Here is a 21,584-nt window from a genome sequence, read left to right on the forward strand (position 1 = left end):
AGCACACCCTGCTACATTGACAGTCTTTTGGTTGTCTGTGAAGCAGCAGTGCAATGGGAGGGCAGGCAGGTAACAGAGCCCCATGCTTCTCTCTCCGCTCTCCATCAGTTGCTGCCCAGATGTGGCCACAACTTTATCCCACAAATTGCTGATGTATTCAAGCAGTGCTAGTGAATGGGGTGTATCTCTCAAAAACACCTTAACAGCAAATGCATCAGAGTTTCATTTATCATCTCAATATAAATCTACAAATATGGAAGGAAAAATAGGAAGAAAGCAAATTTCCTCCTCCCCCATGATGTTCATTCATCACAAAGATGACACCAGGAGGCTAGTCTGGTATATATTATTTTGTGGTACATAGATCATTTTTCAAATAGAAAAGTGATCCACATAGCCATTTATTCACATCTGGATATAACTTTTTGGTCTGACTAAAAATCACCTAAGCATCTTTATGCACTTAGGAATGATTCCAATGCATATGTAAAGGGATGCTGCTTCACTTTGGTGTTTCTTCAAGACTCTGGAATACCATGCATTTTTTCCATTAGACGAGTGAAATCAATTTACCTCTGAATGTGCCCCCTTGGCGATACTGTACTTTTGCCAATAGTAAGAATATGTGAACATGTACGGAACTTACTGGTATGTTTCCTGGAAAAGCAGAAATATGTTTTACAAACAAAAATAAATACCCGAAAACAATTGCTTCTTCTCTGTTCTTTTAGAATACACTGTTGCTCCAAATAATTATATTTACATAGTATGTATTAAAAAAGTGTCCTTCCTCCCTCTTAATTTTAAATTTGATTCAAGTTTTCATTGGAAATTGCATATGCAATGATGTTGCCTCAAACTTCTAAAACAGTATGGCAGGATCTGGGAGTAAATGCAGCTGTCAAGTGAATCACAAAATGTCAAATTTTAAATGAAGTATGTTTCCAGGGTGAGATTCCAGGGTGAATTGCACCATATATCACTTAAGCATAAATTTTAATTTATGAGTTTTTATCAGACTCCGGCTATGAGGCAGTGTTGTACTCACAAATATTTCTGTCAATCCACAGAAATTACGTCAGCATACATAGATCAAAATGTTTTTACTTACATAAGGAAGCAATAATATTTTGGTACTCACTGAAGGACTGTTTGGAAATGTGTATTTATATTACTATATTTTGGATTGTATCCTACTGTATCCTTCAGGGAGTCTCCAGAAAGATTAAGACCAATCTCTAGGGATCATAGAATTGTAGAATAGTTTGGGTTGGAAGGGACCTTTAAAGGTCATCTAGTCCAACCTCTCCGGCAATGAGCAGGGACATCTTCTGCTAGATCAGGTTGCTCAGAACCCTTGACCTTGAATGTTTACAGGGATGGGGCACCTACCACCTCTCTGGGCAACCTGTTCCAGTGTTTCACCACCCTCACTGTAAAATATTTCTTTCTTATATCTAGTATAAATCTTCCCTCTTTGAGTTTAAAACCATTACCCCTTGCCCTATTGCAATAACTCTGCTAAAAAGTTTGTCCCCATCTTTCCTGTAGGCCTCCCTTAAGTATTAAAAGAGTGCAATAAGGTCTCCTTGAAGCCTCCTCTTCTCCAGGCTGAACAACCCCAGCTCTCTCAGCCTGTCATCTATTCATTTATGTGGCCCTCCTCTGGATTCACTCCAACAGGTCCATCTGTGTGGTTAATGAGAAATTAAACAGGTCACCTCCTCCTATTTATGTAGGCTATGGCTGATCTGGTAATTTTATCTTGAAGCTTTGGGCACCGATCAGGCACCTGAATGGCAAAAGCAGTATTCCTTTATTAATCTCACTGCTTCCTCACTTGTCTTGTGCTTTTCTCCATTTCCTCCTTAGTTTCTTTCTCTCTCCCTGGATTTCCTTGTACTGCCTTTTGATGCCTACAGCTATAATGCTGAAGTTATAGAACTGTGATTTTGTGCTATAGAATACCTGGACTGGTTCCTTATTAAGGCCCGTAGGAAAAAATTGTGTTTGTTATAAGATCTGGCTTTTGTGAAGGCAGTCATTCTTTTACCCATGTAACTTGAAAACAGAACTTGTATTAGAAACTACACAAGCTGAGGGCAAAGTAAAAAAAATGATATTGTATGGTGTTTTATATGTAGCAGTCTTTCTGCAGTGGTGTGTGGGCAATAGCAGATGTACAGTACAGAGGCGGCTCCACCACATGATGAGGCATTTGTATCCTGCCTGGTGTCTGTGATTTCAACAAAGAGAATGAGAGCAAACTTTTAAACTTCATGCGTGGGTAAATCCACGCATGGTCAGGCAGGCATACAAGTAAAACATAAAAGAGGAGAGTAAAGAGGTGCACAAACCTGGTTTAAGAAAGATTACAGAATATATAAGGAAAGCAGGAATATAGAATTGAAACCCTTGAGGAGGAGATCCAGTAGTTGAGAGAAGGAGATTTTGAGAGGAGATCCAGCATTGAGGCAACACTAGGAATGAGAAAAGGGAATTTCATGAATGGAGAGGTAGAAGATACAAAACAGAGGAAGAAAAAAAAGGACTAGGGAAATTTTATGAATTTGTGTGTTGCAGGAGAAAAAGAAGACTGAATTGTTCAGATATCTGAAAAAATGGTTTGGAACACAGGAACAATTGTAAGCATGAGTTGAATGCAAATTAAACAGGTTGAAAAGGAAATATTGTGTGATGTCCAAAAAACACTCCATAGACTTTTTTTTCCACACTTATTTTCACTTACTAGTTCAAGACAGAACTCAAACTCAAAGCTTGGAAATACAGTGCAAAAGAGGATTTTCACAATATTTTACAGGCAGCTACCAGGAAGGAAAGGAAGGTCTCTGGGAAAGCTTGTACTTACAGGAATACAGATCAAAGAGATGAGGATATATAGAGACCAGCTTTGAACTTTCACATGCTTTTCTGAGCCCAGCTTGCCAGTTTTTGGAGGGCCAAGCAACATACTTTAGAATAGCAATACAGAAGAAGAAAGAGAATTCACAGAGGGAAAAGTGCACAGATGCTGAACAGAGAATACTAGAGGATGGAAAAGAAAAGAGTAATAAAATATAATTATTCCATTTAAATTTAGTTCCTTTATGCATGCCTCAACACTGTGTGTGCATATTCCAACCCTTGCATTCCGATTCTTTGCTTTCACTTACTGTTGGTTTTCTGAAGCAGGTATAAATGAAGTAATAACTGTATACGGCAATGTAAAGGTGGCTGTAGGAGGAGAGTCAGAAATCTGAAATCAGACTGTTTGTTCACTAAACCATTTAAATCAGCAGAAGACATAATTTGAATAAATTGAACCAAACTTCTTTTGGAGGATCCCAAATGGAAAAAGAAGAGTTTGGGAGATTAAAACTGGATGGCCTGGGTACTTATAGGAAAACTGTAGGAGAAATATATGGTGTGTTTGTGAGAGTACACAGAATATTCTCTCTTAAACTGCTGTCAAATTTTAAATTTAGAAAGAAAAGGAATTTCTTTGGATGAATACTTTTAAAATACAACTATATATTACAGACTTAATATCTGGCAGGCTGCTGATTAACAACTATGATAGTGCCTTCCTTCCAAAGATAACTTGAGCCAAAGAAATATAACTTTTTCTTTAAAAGCCAAGAGAAAGTTAATGAGTCTTTCATAGCCTTGAAAACATAAATCTTAAGATGCCAGGATCAAATGATGTGACTCCTAATCGAGCAAATCTCCCATGTATATGCCCTATGATCAATCACGAATCCAACACATGAGCAATCACCAGTTCGTGATGCAAAATCTGTCTCTGGACAAGCTTGAACTCTGAGGGGGAATGGTATGGATACATCAACATTCCTCCCAAGAAGGTGTTTTGGACAAACTCCAGCTTGGCAGGTTTTACACAACACTTGCTATCTGATGAATACAATAATCATGAAACGACCACCCTTTACATAAGAATATTAATGGTCCATGTGTAAGAATAGCCTTGATGGATAAGGAAAAGTTTATCCACATAAACAGTGGTAGTTATAAAAACAGACACAGAATAGGACTTTCCATACAAACAGTCAACTAAAGAAACAGGTTGCAGTGACAGCTTTCGTCTCGTCCAATTGCTTAGTGAGGGCAGTATTCTCCATGCAAACCTTCACCAAAAAACCTAAATCAAGTTTACTCATATTACTTATTAATAATGCTATTCTGCACAGTAGCTTCAGCATTTAGCATAATCTTATGTTTTATTCAGATATAAAACTTTGCAGAGTCATCTTATTGATCTATAATTTGCAGTAAACTATTCCATAATAAGATAGGTTGAAACATGCAAATCTACAGGTGGAAACGACAGAATTAAACTCTAAAAATAAGGACGTCTTTTTCATTTCTAGAATTCTTTTTTTCAGGGCTTTTTTCTCTTCATGAGTGACTACACAGCAACATGATGACTCACAGTGTGCCTGATCCTCAATTGCAAGTTGTTCTGGAACCTGTTAGTCATCTGCATGATGCATTTCCTGCAAAGATGAAGGAGTCCTCTGGCAAGGACTGCGCACTGACACAAGCTAAAACACCAAAGAGAAATGCAGTATGCTGTTTCCAGTAACACTTGATAAAAGTGTTTGATAAAAAGGTATGTGTATAATGGTCTGTCCATCCCAACCTCATATTCATCCATGATTACACTTCTTGTGAGAAGTTATGCTTCTGGCCAACATCCTGTTGTCTCAGTAGTGAGTAGTTTCCTTTCAACTTTTTACAAAAAATAATAACTAATAAACAAACTAAATGAAAACTATTCTAAGTCAATTGCCCCAAACAAAAAATGGTAATTAGTATCATTTCTCACACAGATTTCAGGAACTTCACATCCCATCTTTGAACTCTCAGGAAGGCAGAAGCATTTTCCACTAAGTATTTTCCCATAATTGTTCAGAAAATAGTACATTGAAATTCCAGACACCTTTTCTTGCTAAAGTCAACAATATTTCATTTGTCTCGCAAGTCTCACTGGAAATTAAAAAGAAAGGTCCTGGTTGGTGTGGTCAGAAGTTAACACATTATGTGAGATGTTTTATGAAAAAAACAACTTCCTTCTCCAAACAGGGTCACAAGTCTGGTTTATAGAAGATGAGATGTGACATTATTTTAGAAGTGGCACCAATTTTCGAGATAGAAGAGCAAAAAAACACTTTGTCTTCTATGAGCCCTTTTTTCCCTTATGTCAAATAAACTCATTCTCAGTTCTGCAAATGCTGTTAAGCTGTGATTCTTCCCTTGATATTTAGAATCAGTGAATAAGAAAATTCACTGGTGCTATATATATTGAGAACACTTTAATTTTGGATGATTTTTTGATGTTTACCAGAGACAAAGGTCCAAAGCATCCAAGTTGATGTTATATCAGGGGGCCTTTGATCACTTCCAAAGATGGTTTCAAAAGGGTGGGCATGAGACCCACAGCAAGGACCAGAGTCTTCAGTAGATGGCATGCCACAGATACACATGAAGAAGCACACTCCTGCTGTAATTTAGACTACATCTTTGCTGGCTAATAATGAAAGAATTTATCTTACTTATTAGTCTACAACTCGGACCAGTCTCAAAGCCCAGTTTTTGCACAGGCAGAATAGTCTAGGCAATCTATGTCATCGGAGAAAGACAGACTCCCCTGGAGTGAAATCCAGGGTTCCTACTTGGTCTCCTTTAAGAAGGGAGGAGGGAGGAAGGACTTGTTATGAGAATCTAGAAGTCTGGGCTAGCATTTTGGGGAGCATCTGGCAATGGATTAAATAAATTTAAATAAATAGAAAGCTTCCTTCAACTCTTTACTTAATACAAAGAGAATCTAGGAAAGTGTCTGTTTCTTCCCTCCTTCAGTTATCAACCAGAATATGATCAGTCTCTGGCCTGATCATGATATTGATACAGAGAAAGAATGACTGCTGCTTTACCCTACCATCACCTCATGTTTGGTTGATCAGGGCATGGCAGAGTAATGTTTGTGCACCTGCCTATTTCCATTCTCTAGTTATTTCTGTTCTGCAAGTGAATTTCCCTGACAATTACTCAGAGGCCAGAAGTGTTCTGTCTTAGGCCAATAGGAAATTGTGGTAGCTCCTTGAAGCAGAGGATCTGAGATACTATCTAAGAAGACCTCAGAGCCTTCCAAGTTAATATCTCTGACTCTAGAACCTTTCTTTCTTACCTGCAACGGACAAAATTTATGCCCTGAATAAGAGCGATGCAAAAATCTATCCAAAACCTATCATTAAGATATCTGTGTTCATCATGGTAGTCTTACCTCCAGAGATTTTTGAATTTACTGAAACACATATCCAAAAACAATGTTAAACATACATACCTGAGTGTTTATAAGTTCCCCCTTAAACCAGCTTCCTATCGTAATTTACCATATCTCATCCTATTCTACAGCGTAGCTTTTCTTACATTTGAAACAAGAGAAATACATTTCCAGTTGATACCAGATTTCCATCTCTTGGGGTTATGTTGTCTGGAAACAATGATGAAACATCACATTTTCTTACTGTGCATGGCCAAATTATCCCAGGCACCTGAAGGGACCTTTCCTTTGAGATTATTAAATTAACGTCAGTCATTTATAGACTGGACCTGACTTGTTATGACAATCTAGAAGAAGCTTGAGCTAGCATTTTGGGGAGCATCTGGTAATGGCTTAAATAAATTTGAATAAATCAGAAGCTTACTGCACATAAAAAGTATTGACTGTAACTTCTGTATGTTTCCTTGAAAGTGTTGTAATATAAAATATTATTCCAATGAGTCTTACAGCAGGATTTCAACCTTATCAAAACTGTTTTTCAGTTATTCTTATGAAACAACTGTTTTAAGTCAGTGTTGCTTTCCAGAATGAACAGACTTTTGACAAATAAATATTTCTGGTGGAAAAAAAAACCATTCTCCTGGAAACCATACAAACAATTGTACACGTAATCTTGTAGCATGCTTCCTAAGTGTCAGTCCTCTCCCATATCGGTCAGCAATTTTTTATCACTATGACAGAACTTCATGCACACAGTAAAGCCTTTTGAAAACTGCCTAGAGCGCATGAGCCCTACCTTTCTGATCTCAAGATGAGATGAGCCCCTCATTTCACAGGTAGTGTTATTTCTACTGCTGGCATCCTGTCAACCATAGGAATGTGTGGCACACAAAGAAAACAAAGTTACAAGCATGTCTAAACACCACCTTCTCCCTCCCCTCATTGTTATGAGAATGGATTGTATTATACTCTGCTCTCCTTTGATGAAACAGATTTTGCTCTTCATGCCAAAAAGCTTGTTTTGTACAGAAAATAGAAATAAAAGCACATTTTTAATAAAAGCAAGATTCTGCATGTTGGTGTTGGAAGTTACAGTAAAACAAAAAGCTGTTGTATAACAAGTTAGTGACATAGAGGTGGAGAAGAGGGGCTGAACTGCAGTGGTGGGGGGCCTGGAGCCATCCTGTGAAGCAGTACCAAGAGAGCCAGGATGAACCCCTGCCGGGACAAACCAGGCCTAGTACTTCATCTTTTGCAGGACTCGGCCTCTCCTAATAAGGCCAGGGTTTTTTAGCACTTTGCCCTGAAAGATAACTTGCATTCTGGTCTCCTTTAGAGCAAGCGTATATGGAAGATGATAAGAGGCAACCTCCCAACCTTAATTTAGTACATGCCTGCGTGAAGCTGACTCTATATCCAGATAGGTGATGTGTTTTACTTGAAACATCCATCTGACACTTGTTACACGATTTCCACTTGAGCCAACTTGAACACTTGGCTTAAGACAAGCACCTCACACAGAAATAATGCTTTCTTACACTCCTACTGAACAGAAAGAGAAATGGAAATATGACCAGACCCTTTTGCATATTTACTTTTAAAGGGAGGGATGAAAAACCTCCATTGTCCAAGTACTGTGTGTATAATACTTTCAGGCAGTAACATCCACTTTCCAGGAAAGCTTAATACATTATCAAGACCTTTCCTTTAAATCCCATTGAGAGATACTTTAGCAGATGTTAGCTGGTGGTTAAGAAGGTTAACAAAAGAGCAGATGTGAAGATAAATAAAAGTTTGCAACACTTTACAAGAACAAAGCTGTCAGCTACCATAACTGTTGTTTTATAAGCTATGCAATGTTAAAAGGTATAATGATATAAAGAAGAAAATGAGAGCCTGTTTCTAGAACCAGCTTTGCTGTCTATAGGACCTGACTCCTCTATCAAGAGATATGTCAGGAATACACTCTAGTACCTTCTGATCAATACTTCAGATAACATAAAATTAATTATGTCTAATTCTATCCTGATTTTCACCCACTAAGACCCTGGCCTGATGGGATTTCAGAGACCTCTCTGAAAGACAAATCAACCTGACATTAGTATTACTTATAGAAACTTCTTGCAGCGTATCAGTGATATCTGTCAGAGCTTTCCTTAGCAGTCAGGTACATAATGCAAAGATTGTTGAGAAGCATGGTGACAACAGATCAGAATTTTCCATGTGAGACAAATTCTTTTTCTTTTCTTTTATTTATTAAATCCAAGTCAAAATAAGGAAATTGCATCTGTGTTTAAACAGCTGAAGTTTATAATAGTAAGGTATATTTGGAGCAGCAGTTCTTTCCCAATGCAGTTCTGAAGGACCAAATGTATTTGGAAACGTCCAGCAATAATCCTTCTCAACTAAATAATTCATCTGCCCTAATTTATAGCACCCATTGGGTGATGTTGTCACCCAACTCTGTGCCATTCATATGAGATCTTGTTGCCTCTTGCCAGAAAGGTTAAAGAGAATGGGAGAGGTAAAAGTGTAAGGAAGAAGGGTGTATCTCTTTCCTGCAATCAGACACTAAGAGCTGCATTTAGAGCTACTTTTTTCATAGCTTGGCTTCCAGTTCCAGTTGATTGTGGAGTGGTACCTACTGCCAAATTATTTTCTGCACTAAGCATCTGCTAAAATGGGAGAAAATGAATTCAACAGCTGAGTTCATGTTCTTCTGGGAGAAGACAAATTATTCTGGTAGCCCACCCTCCCCCGTGTATGCTACTAATGACAATAGAAGAGTTCCTTCTCAGCTCTAAAACTTGGTTTCAACAATGCCTATATCATGGCCCTCATACTTTGTCATTGCCTATTGGAAAAATGAGAGGAAATTCTCTTTCTGGCATAGAAGGCTATCTTCAGGCTGGAAGAAAGTCTTGGGTACAGGGGAAGCCAATAAAATATGTTGTCCAGCCAATTAGCTTTCTCTTCGAGGTGAAAAAAGGCTGATGGGTATCAGGTTAAGCAAGTTACTATTGTTAAATGGGTTCATGATTTGCTTTTCACTGCTTGTCTAAGCAGACAAAGGAAGTCCAGAAAAAAGTCAAAACTTGAAAAGTCCAAACCAGAAAAGTCCAAACTTGTGACACTGCCAGCTTCATTTCACAGACTTGGTTATTTCAAGTGAGTTTTAAGAAATGCTTGAGAAACCTATTTCAACCAGGATATCAACCTTCTGATATGTTTCTTAAAAATGTGTTTAAGAATAGATTTTCAAAGTAGAGAACACTGGAATTCTGAGTGTACATGCCAGTTATTATGTGTACAGATGCCTGATTTGCTTAAGCATATGGCAAATGTCAAAGTATTTCTTCACAGAGCATTTTTTTCATCCTTTGTTTTTAATTGACTCATGTTTGCTCATGCAGTTCAGTTATTTGAATGCACAAATCAAACCATGGGATTGAATGCACTTGAATAAAGAACTAGTTATCTGTCCTATGGAAATTCTCAAGAGTTAAAAAAATTTCACATTCTTTATCAGGACAAATGCAAGATTTTCCAATTTTTTTGTTCATTAAATAATACCCAACTGTCCAACCTAAATATCCCTAGGACATTCAGCTGAAATACCAGACAACAACACTTTATTCAGCGTGGTTCAGCAAAAGAACTGGAGCACCAATATTTCAGGTAGGCATTTCAGAGGAGGGGAGAGGAGATGACTGTAACGTCTCTCTGATTTCTCCCAATCTGTATATACGGTTGATCATTGATTATTGGAGGGAATAAAAAAAGGCTATTAGCAAGTCACAGAGTCAGAGTTGCTTGCTCACTCACTCATCTCATAGATATTTACTTAATCAAGGTGCAAAAGCCCCAGCAACAGACGGTAGCCCTCATTAGGATGTGAATGACAAAAGTTCAAGCCCCTGTTCCAGTCTGAAAAGCAGAACAGCCATAGCAGAGGGTTAATGAAAGAGCCCACCCATCACAGACACCTGAGAACATTCAGTATGAGTGACTGAGAGTCAAATCCTTGCTCCAAATCCACCACAGTAAAACCCTTAACTGCTTTTTGCTATATCTTAGTGAACATCTTAATAGCTGTGTATTAGATCTTCTCAGGCACCTGTGAACAGAAACGCTATCCTTGTCAAAACCACGTGTGTCTCCACAGAAAAGTACATTCATCTTGACAAGATATTTTGTCAGGAAATTTCTGCCCATCTTTATCTCAATTGCCAAAAGTCAAGCTATTCATCATGTTTTCTATTCAGTCCCACTTTCCTGGCCTTAATTATTCCTCTCTGACACCAGAGTCCTCCATTGCATTTTGTCTTTCTGCTGCTACCTAATTCTGCAGGCTTCATTCATCATTATCCCTTTTTCTCTGTAAGCAGCAGAGGACAACAGTTTCTCCATTTTTAACAGATTTTGTTTCAGGATATTTCTAATGCTGCATTTTCTAAAACAAAGCAACGAAATTAAAAATAAAATGTAAAGCTAAATGTTCATTCTTTTATTCACAGGTCTTTGACAATTAATCACTTGCAGATTCCAGGTGTGAGAGGAGTCTGTGTCTCTTGCATCCAAACTTTCTTAAAAGTTCAAACCCTCCTAATGATACCAATCTGTTTATAGGAACTTACTCAAGGGTTTTCAATAGATTTGAGATTTTAATCTTGCTAAATCCCATCATGAGGTCCTGAGATTGTTTTCACTACCAGATTACAGCATGAGAAGGATCAGATGACTTAGAGCCCACGCTCTCAACGCAGTCCTAATTCTTCAAGGAAGACCTCCAAGAAAATCTCCCCTCCTGTCTCCTTGACTGTAGATTTTACTTTGTTGAGTGTTATACTTTCCATGGGATATTTCTGGAAACTGTTGATTCTCATCTTAGCCCATCGCTGGATTTGCTTAAGGTTCAGTTCTTAATGATATATACATAGTTTTAATGAAAATATATTTTAAGAATCAAATAACATGGGAACGGGGAATGAAGAGAGCAGGGTTCACATTACTGCCGTTGTTCACATTAAGTAGATGTGCCAGTCCTCTGATTCCTCAGGAAGTCTTATATATATCTTTCAGTCCTTTATACTTTAATCCCTTAGACAAATGCCCATATTTAGTAGTCAAAGAATTGTTTGGAAAAAAAGCACACTGTGTCCTGCCCACTTCACTTTATCTCCTGGATGTTCTTAGGCTCCTCCTGTGGACGCCCAAGCACATTGCTGGCAAAAGCCATTGTTCTGGCCTCTGCAAATCCATCGCTGCCCTCTTGAACAGCAGAGCTTACGTTTTTCTCATATCTACTTAGCAGAAACACCATTCAGTGAAACAACATCCTCTTAAACCACCCGAAAAATAAGCTGTGGGCAAAATCCAACTTTTGATGACGTCAAAGTGAAAAAAAGTGTTTGCTTTAAAATACACTTTTCTCACATCCCCTACAATATCTTATTGTGACTAACCATTTACAAAGCAGCACCTCTGAGAAGTTCCAAAACAATTCTTTGCCCATGCAGCCAGCCGGATAAATTCTAATCCCCATGCACACACACGCTCACACATATACACTCTCACACACAAACTTAAGTTACATATAAAGATAACATATGAAAACTTTGGGACATTGGAAGATTTTAGCAAGCTCCAGAAGTTCACCTGGACATAGACCAAATATTTTATTATGTCTATCTTAGGCACAATTTACGTTGTTCTAGATAATCTTTTCCTGTTTTCTATGTTAAAACAACAATCCAGCTTCTGCCCTTGCAGATATGCATGCAGTTTTATGAAAAGCCAATACAAACTGTGGTTTGTCTATTTCAGAACAGCTTCTGAACCTTAAATTGAGCTTTGGAGGGGGGAGACATTTTGATGGTGATACAACTGTTTGTGTGTTCCTGCTATGAAAACTTCATGGGTGTCTAGTTTTAGACTCCTGAAAACAATCGTTTAAAAAAAAAAAAAAAAAAGATTGTAAACTACCATCTTTATTTGAGTGTATAGCAAATATGAAGCACCAGAAACAAAATAATCCAAATTACTGTTAAGCTTTTGCAAGTGTAAGGATGGAACAATCCATTCCAGATATCTGATAGCTTATCATAATTATTTGGACACATAGTGCAGAACTGGTGCCTGGAAAATTAGATAAGGTCTATAGAGTTTGGACTTAGGCATGTGATCTACCCAGCATTCATGTCACAGAAAAAAATCCTACAGGGTTTAGCAGCATTTAGGTCATGTCTAAGAGAGCACTGAAATTTTAATTAGTCTTTCTGAGGCTCTTATGTTGGTTTCTTTTTTCTCAGTTAGGTTCGTGACTTTGGTCCTATCACTTTTGAGCTCCCCGGTGGGAAAATCTTAACTAACATTTTTTAAATAGAATGCAGGTAAGGATTTTGACAGTCAAGGATGCTGTCTAATTCTATGTAGTTTTTCTTTTGCTTTGGTTAAAGAGTCGTACTGGATGTAATTTGATTCCAATAAACATTCCTGTATGGGGTAGGTATATTATTCCCCAGTGCCAGTTAGCTGGGGTTAAACTAGGTAGAAAAGGAAGAATTTGCCAGCTGTCTTTAAGGTGAACGGTATGCCTCAATTTTTATTTTTTTTAAATAAAAAGTACTTTAAGTTAAAATAATGTAGCCAGCAAGTGGTATGAGAATTTTAAAAGTTCTAAAAAATCTGGGGTTTTGGGGGTGGTTTTTTGCCAAGAACATAACAAGGACAAAGAGGGAGAAGAGACCTCTCACAGTTCAAGGATAAGAATAGATAACCCAACTTTGATATGTAAAGTTTTAAATATAATTACCAGCTTGCCATTGGCACTGTTAACTTTTCAGAGACAGAAATAATATTCAGAATTTCATCAGGCTGCAAATAATAATCTAGGAGAGTTTCCTTTAAGTTTTGCAGAGTCAATGAAGAATTGTTAGAGCAAAAAATATTGATAGCAAACACAAACTGTGCTAATAACCTTGCATACATCTCAAAGTCATTGCAAAATCTTAATGTCAAGAACTAAGAACACAGGCTGTCATCCAACAACTCTGTGTTCATGGACAAGTCTTTATCACCATGCAAAAATCCTTCTTGAACTCAAATTTTAATCATTTGCAGAGCAGAACACAAGATTTTTCTTCCACAAACAGCACACTTCCTACTACCTACTGTGTTCAGGATACCATCTGGTCCTCCCATGATATCAGGGTCACAGAAGATGTGAAAAATGATTTAAAAGGATGAAACTCAGGACTATATGTGAAATTTTAGAAGTGTATCATCCATCTGGTAAAGGAATCTAATAGATGGGAAATAACTTCTTCTTCAACGTTTCTGGAATAATCAATAAACTTATATCTGTTGTATTTCATACTACACCTACAACCCACAAACTTGTTCAATTGCATGTTTTGTCTGCCTGTTTTAACATAAAGCTGGGACTGTGGTCTGACCCTCTCATTCTTGTTGCACTTAAGCTATTTCTGTGCCCAAAAGTTGTTCCTGATATTGATATTTGATGTAATTCTGCTTATGTAGAGATGTATTTTTGTGGCATAAATTTGGTAAATGCCAATTTGACTGCTTTTAATTATTCTAGGGTGAAAATATGGTGATAAGATATGTTTTAAATGCTTTGTGTGGTACTCAAATTACTTAGAAATTGCTTGATTTTTGGAATTGTAGGGGTTTAGCTCTCAGTAAGAATGAATGCATTTCCAGCCACTGCAGATATTTAGATTATAAATAATGAAGTGTTTAGATATCTTATGACATATAGAATGATTATTGATATATGCAATCAAACACCATAGTTTGCTTTGTTCTGTATTTTTGGAGTTTGGCAAATGGAAAAACTAGATTCAATACTGTGACTATGTATTTAAACACATAAAAATGAAATCATGGGTTGTGTATCTACATGTGTTGTAGATTGTTCCTCCTATGCACAGATATGGATACAATTAAGTCATGTAAATGACTACATATGTACATCGGCTCCATGGCTTTAAAATTAACATTTTGCTCTTATAGTCTCAGTCACATTAGTAGTGTTACTGAGGAACTCTTTGATTTCCATTAACTTTTAAGGATTCATAGATAACTTATTTGTTATCAATTGTTTCCTGACAAGGTTTATTTAAACAAAGAAGGAAAAAAGAACATTGCTTTGTTTTATTATATACCTGCTGAAAGTAACTTCACTCTCAAGACAGCAAGGTCAGAACATCTTAATTTCCATAAATTCAAAGGTGGACAGCCATTATCCTGAAATATAAATACGATGGAGTAACATGAACTTCATTGCAAAACACTTCCTGGGGCATCTATTTAATCCACAGCCAAATGATAAACACTCCTCTCTGGAAGACCTGTCCCTTTGCCCAGTGGAGTCCATTAGCCACTCAGTTTTCACACCTTCAACACTCCTCCTTGTGTGTTCTTCAGCAGGGACTCAAGTATATGTTCATGTGATAATGGGAATGTTATTGTTACAATGAGAAAACTGTCAGTTTGAGGGGTATTCTCAAAGATAAATTGCATTAGAATAATCAAAAATGAGTTTGCTCATTTGCTTCAAAATTATTGATTTAGCTTTCAAGTAAAATATTCTCAACCTTTAAAAACATACAAATCTACATCTCTATACAATACATATATGAAAATCAGTACTTTAGTTATCGGACATTTATTTTTCTGCTGACTTGCTGTGTTGATAGCAGAACATGCAGAACTGTTCCCAATGTTGAGCAGTTTCAATCCTGCAAAGGTTATTGCAAACATTTTCCTTGGTTTCATTCTTTGTGGATTTATACCCTTCCCTCTAAAAGTTTTGTTTTTGTGATGTTCAATCTGACAGGAATGTTAAACTGACCTTGATTTGATCTAAAGACCACTAAAAGATTATTCATGACCAGAGCTGACCTCAAAACTCAAGATCAAGGCATAACTGCTGAGTCTCATTGTTTTTCCATTGAAAACACAAATGTTTAATGCTCCCAACACTAAATTTTCCATTGACTATAATCTTCTTTTAGAATGTTTTCTCACAACTAAGTTATGATCTCTGAAGACTCACGTAGAAAATTGAAATATGTCTTTTTATCATTCTGAAAAGATCAGTTTTTACAGCTAGATAGTGGACTTAAACCTGTGAAATGAATGACACTGATAATAATTCAGCAGAGCACTTAAGTGGATGCTTATAATCAAGCTTTATTATCAGCCTGGAAGCCTGAGACTTACAGGCTTGTGACCTTCTGTGTTTATGATTAAGCAAGTGCTTAAGTGCTCTGCCAGAGAGGGGACTGAAAGCCCTTGCAGTGCCAAACCTATGGCCAGTTTATTACAAGAACAGATTTACACTAGAACAAGGTGTGGTGTCTTTGGTGCCTACCCCAGATGACATTTAGTATAACAACAGGGATACTAACTCATCTAACCCAATAATGTGCCTCTGACAGCAAAAGAGATGTACAGCTATCTAAACATAGGTGACAAATGACCTTTTAGTGCCTGAGGATGTCCTGTCCTCCAACAGCTGGCCCAAAAAGATAGAGGTCTCCCATAAGATCATCTGTCGTACCTGTACCAGATAACATAATGCCTCAAAAAAATGTCACTAGATGCATGTGTTCAGGCACCTGATTTTCTCCCTGCTTGCCAGAGTGCTGTGGCTTGTGATGAACTACTAGCAGTTGTTTTGTTAAATGTCCTCTGAACATAAGTGTCTGATCAGTCTCATTCAGAAGAGCAGAAGGGAATTTTCTGGGAGTTTTTGGTTGGAAATTATTCTAAATCATTCTCGAAAGTGGTAGGTCAAGTAGTCAATACCATTGCAGTGGAAGATGAAAAACGTACTGCTCCAGATTGACTGACAGGGTAAGCAAGATTTCTACTACACTCCTGTATATCAGCCTTTGGTGCTTACTAGATTTGTAAGCAACTGTTCTCAGGGAAAGAAGAGTCAACTGGAAGAATCATTGATCTCATCTGCTCTGGCAGTTCCTGTGGTTTTATCCCCTTGTTGAACTGATGTAATGTAAGCTTAAATTGTAATAATAAGATTACCCACAAACAACAAGTCTATCTGACAATTGTTTCTGGTTAAGCTCAGATATTTGTAGGTCTATACAGAAAAGGAGTGAAATTTGTATTGCCCAAAACGGTGTAAAACTCATGTATCCTTGACTGCGCCACTTTCCACTCAGGTCAAATCTCCAGTTTTATGCAAATGGTGGCCTTCTTTCCTTCAAACAGCTGACCCCAGTTTCCCAAACAGAATGTAATCATGCAGAACTAGCCTGCCTCCCTGCCAGAGAGCTTTAGGTGACTTGGTAGAGGCAAGGACAAAAATATGAAGCAGAACAACATAAGTATGAAAACTCAATCAGGGGTCAGGTGAAGTCAAAAGCCTATCAAGGACAGCCCTGGAATCAGCTTGAAGGACAGTAAACAAAGGGTATTAGCTGTAAATACATTTTTGTTGTTACTAACTGGCAAAAGCTGCTGTTATTAGGAAAACAAAGTATCCCATGTTTTCTCTTAGAAAATAAAACATTAATGAAGAACGTCCTCTCTATACCATCTTTAGAAACTGACATCTTATCTCAGACTGAGATCTATGTGTCAAATGGCAGTACTGGTCCAGACAAACAGGCTCAGTCCCCAAGCAAGCATTCAGAAACCTGGAGGCCCATGGCACCAATCTCACATGTGGTTATTTAGGGAAGAATGTAAGGCAATGTCCACTGCCTCCAAACTCATAGTCTGCATGAAGCTGCAAATAAATGAATTTGTTTACTTTTCCTAACTCGTGCTTTCTTTAACCTTTTCTTTCTGTCATAACCAAAGGCCTAATTCATCAAGAATGTGCTGATAGGCCAGACCAAGTAATAAAACGTAGAAGCACACAGATTCTTCCCACCCAATGATCAAGAGGAAATGTAATTAACACACACTAGAGAAGCTGGAGTTGCTGTCATGAGGATGGTGTTTGCTCCTACTGTGAACAAGGCAAAGCACACAGACAGTATGATCCCCAGTCCGCAGCTTCACAAAGCCTCATGGAGGGTGCTAGATGAAGTGTTAAATAACAAACTTATCCACAGGGACCTGGTAATGAACTTACCCCACAGGAAGTTAAAAGCAATACATTAAAGCACGGTCCACTTGCTCACAGTTTTAACCCACAATTTGCAAGCTCATCTTTTAGTAATGATAAAATGAAAATATTTCATCATGCCAGGTGCAGCTATTTTCTGTGTGACTCCTTACAGTTGAAAAAATGCAAAAATATGTAGGTCATCTTTTGTAATCTTGCTATTCTGATGCCTTTCACTTTCAGAGAAATCTTGCCTTTAAAAGTACACCTGGAATTACCTTATACGTGCACAGCCCTAGATAAATCACAATATTTCACAGCTGGCATTTGAAGAAATCTTGATGCTTATTCTCACAATTCCCTGAGTATATGTTGATGAGAAAAATTTTTTTCACACTTTAATTTGTCTCCTTTGCTGTCCTCGGCAGACTTGCTCACCAGTTTAGTTTACAGTTATATTGATGGTATGAGAAAAGTCTTGGTAATTTAAGTACTTGAGGCAATTTCAGGTGAAGGAGCTGGTGTGCTGGACCAATTTCTGGCTCCACTATTCCAGATTACAGGCTGCTTTTTTTTCTTCAGTATTTTAGGATTAGAGGGTATAAAGATTCCTTAGTGCCATTCTAATAACCTTTTCTAACAGGCTTTGCCTTCTGGTGTCACATCACAAAAATTCAGACTGTGGTGCAGGAGCTGTGATTTTCACTGAGCTGTCACTGTTTTCTATGTTCAGTAACAGCAGGATGAGTGCAGGCCTAGAGATCTCAACTCAACTTGCTTTTACTTTACTTACCTCCAAAAGTAAAAAGCCATGGCCATAAAATATGATATTCTGTGAGATCCTTTTATTGACCCCACTTCATATTTGCTAGGTCATTTAATTTACACCTTCTCCTCACATCTTAGATCCCTCCTGTCAATTCTATGGCTTTTATATAGTTTTGATTCTTGCTGCAGAAATGTCAAAAAAAATCTCCTAACAATCTTCGCTGAGCAAATGTTTAGCTTAGAGAATTTTTTACTTACTTTTATTTGAAGAAGAGGTGAGGAAAGTATAGAGAAATGAAAAGAACTATTTGAGGGTAATTTACAGTATAAAGCCTAGCAATGTGTAAGAGCAAAGGTCAATTTCCATTTTTAAAATGAACATTTCTGAAATTAGAAACAAGCTTTTCTCTTCATTCTTCTGTCGTTAGTGTGGGAATTACAATCCATGTAAATGGGCTATCAGACAATCAAGGGGAGAAAACTGTTCCGCTAGGGTACATAAGAACACATTTCATTTGGGGTTTGGGTGCAAGGAGCCCACTACTGCATCTCTGACAAAGATCAGTGCTAAATGCTGGAAGAATGTCTACATGAGGCAGGAGAAACATTGCATGGTACTTCTCCCAGTATGTCCTCCAAGTTTTAGGAAAACTGTGGTGCAGGGACTTTCTGAGTTCGTAACAACATTTTTGTGTAAAGTAAGCCTTGATGGGCACAGAGTAGCTATATAACTTTTAGTCACTTTTTGAGCTTATGCTTTTTGGAATCTTCAGTAATTTGTAGTTAAGGACTGTGTAAAAAAACTGCTTATTTCTCTTTTGATCCCTTTTAGTTCTTCCACTGTAAGAAGCAATGCATAATTATTGCCTAATCACCTTCTCTATGCAACTCATAATTCTAAGATTGCTTTCAAATCCCTCCCATCCTTTTACCACACTGCGAAGCCCCTAGTTTATGTAGCCTACTTCTATGATAACCATCCTTCACCATTGTTATGTCTGTTGGTCTCTGTTGTACCTTTTCTGCTACAGATTTTAAGACAAGGAGATAGAAATTTAATGTCCACTTACTTTACTCAGTAAGTGGACACATCAGACATGCCATAACATAGTGTAGTTTCCTGTTTTGTTATGTATCCTAAGTTTCTAATAGTCTATTTGTCTTTTTAGTTCGTGTTGGGGATTGATTTTTATTTTTTTTCCCCAGAAAATTGCTCACAGCAAAAATTGACCTCAGATTCTTTTTTAGGGGCAATGGTAATAATTGAGAACCTGTTACACTGTATACATGACTATGCAGGATGTACATTGTTTATATTTATTGAATTTTATCTGTCTTTCTATCTGGCAGTTTTACCTCTTTCAGTTGGGAAAATCTGTCTGCTTACTCCCTGTTCTTTGCTTCCCATCTTTTAAATAGCATCTTATCTCTGCTTAGCTCTTAAATTCATAAGAGGACTTTCATTTTTCTTAACCTGTGATAGACTAATTTCTCTAACAGTCTTGGTGAGCAATCATCTGAGAGCCTTCTGGAAACCCAAGTTCACTTTATTAACATGATCTCATGCATATCCCACTTTGCTTCCTCAAAGAACACAAACAGCTTTTGAAGCTTTTGAACCAACAAATTACAAGATGTTTACTCTTTACTGGTGTGTTAATTTAGATACATGCCTGCTATGTCTACCTTTACAACACATTTTTCCAATTTTCCAACTATAGAAATTAGGGTTACTGGGCTATAATCTATATGCGTCCCTGCTTAAGAGCAAACCATTTTTTATTTTATATGGATGGTGATTGAATTGATAGACTGTATACAAAATTTAATAGCTTGGCAATGCAGTATTTTAGTCCTTTTAAAGATCTTGGATGACTGTTATCTTGGCCTTGTGACTCATCACTCCTCATTTAATGAACATTTTTCTAAGTTTCTCTTGCTGCTGCTTCTGCTTGAGACGACTCTTCTGACTTACCCTCCAAAAATAATGGTTCCAGGATGGGAGCTTTCTCATGTTCTTCACAGTCAGCAGAAATGCAATCGATTCATTTAGCTCTGTTTTTAAGGTCTTACCTTTTCTGAGTAATCCTTTCACGTCTTGACCACCTGTTAACCCTGCAGGCTCTGTCACACTTCTAGTTTCTGGTATGTTTGCTTTCTAGTTAATCCCTTTTGATTAATAATTTTGTACCTTTAAGAAGTTGATTCTAAGATTCTGTTTTGACTGGCCTGTGTTATAATTGTTTTGCATTTAATTCATCGAAGTTTTTATTTTCAATTTTCCTTTTAGTCTTAATACAACACTGATTTTTTTGAAGAATAAATTTTTCATAACCGCCCCTTTGCTGCTGTTTACAAATTTGTTTTCTTTTTTGTTGTTTTTTTAAAGTCCTTTTTGATGTGTATTACACATTCAGTTTGAGCTCCTGATAGAATGTCTTCAAAAGATACTTACGTGCTTCTGTAAATATTTGGCTGCCTTCTCTGTTTGCTTACATATTTCTAAAAATCTGTGGTTACTCATCCTTATGCTGTTTCAATTTTTTAAATTAAAAGCTACTTTGTTGGATTTCTGTGGGTAATAAAGTTGAAGGAAATTTGCTTTCACAGAGAAGCTACTGGCAAAATGTCTCATTTCAACTGTGTTCATGTATTATCATCATCACATAAATTACTTTTAAGAGTGATATCTGACATAAGTCTCTTGCAGAAAATATGTCATTTGGCAGAAAAATCTCTCTAGATGCCACTTGCAAAACATCTGCTAGCAAGACACTATCCCTGTGAGCAAGTTTACTTTTTATGCAAATACCAACCCCAAAGACTTTCACAGAGTAACCTCATAACAAATATATTGCAATAACCTAATCTTGGGATGACAAGGTTTCAAAGACCAGTGGCAACCTCTGTACCTAAGAAGAGAAGTCAGCTTGCCGATCAACAGCATTGATAATACCTGGTTGAGACGATACTGTGAATTGTCATCAGACAGCATATGGGTATTGCTCCAAGTTATGAACAATTTTAGCTCTGAAAGGCTTTGCTATGTCAGTAAAGGGCTGGGGCTACTTTTGGAATCTCTGTCATCAATTTCTCCCAATTTGTCCTCCTGCTCTCATCTTATCTGAGCTGAAACACAGTCAAGTTCTCATGTATCACAAGTCTCTGAGCCAGATACCTGCTGTGGTGAAATTTTGGTTTGAATGTTTTATCAACGTATCACGTTGTCAGCCTTTGAGTACATGTATATTGCACGTCTGATTAAATTGCTTTTAGGACTCAATCAGGTAACAAATTCAAGAAAACAAAAGGAGAAACTAGCTCAGGTTGATTGCCCATAAGTTTTTGTGCCTGTTGTTTTTTGCACACTGCCTACATATATCAGTTTTGTGAGACCTTCAGGGTCTA

The sequence above is a fragment of the Numenius arquata genome, chromosome 7, assembly GCF_964106895.1.
Source record: "Numenius arquata chromosome 7, bNumArq3.hap1.1, whole genome shotgun sequence".
Taxonomy (NCBI): domain Eukaryota; kingdom Metazoa; phylum Chordata; class Aves; order Charadriiformes; family Scolopacidae; genus Numenius; species Numenius arquata.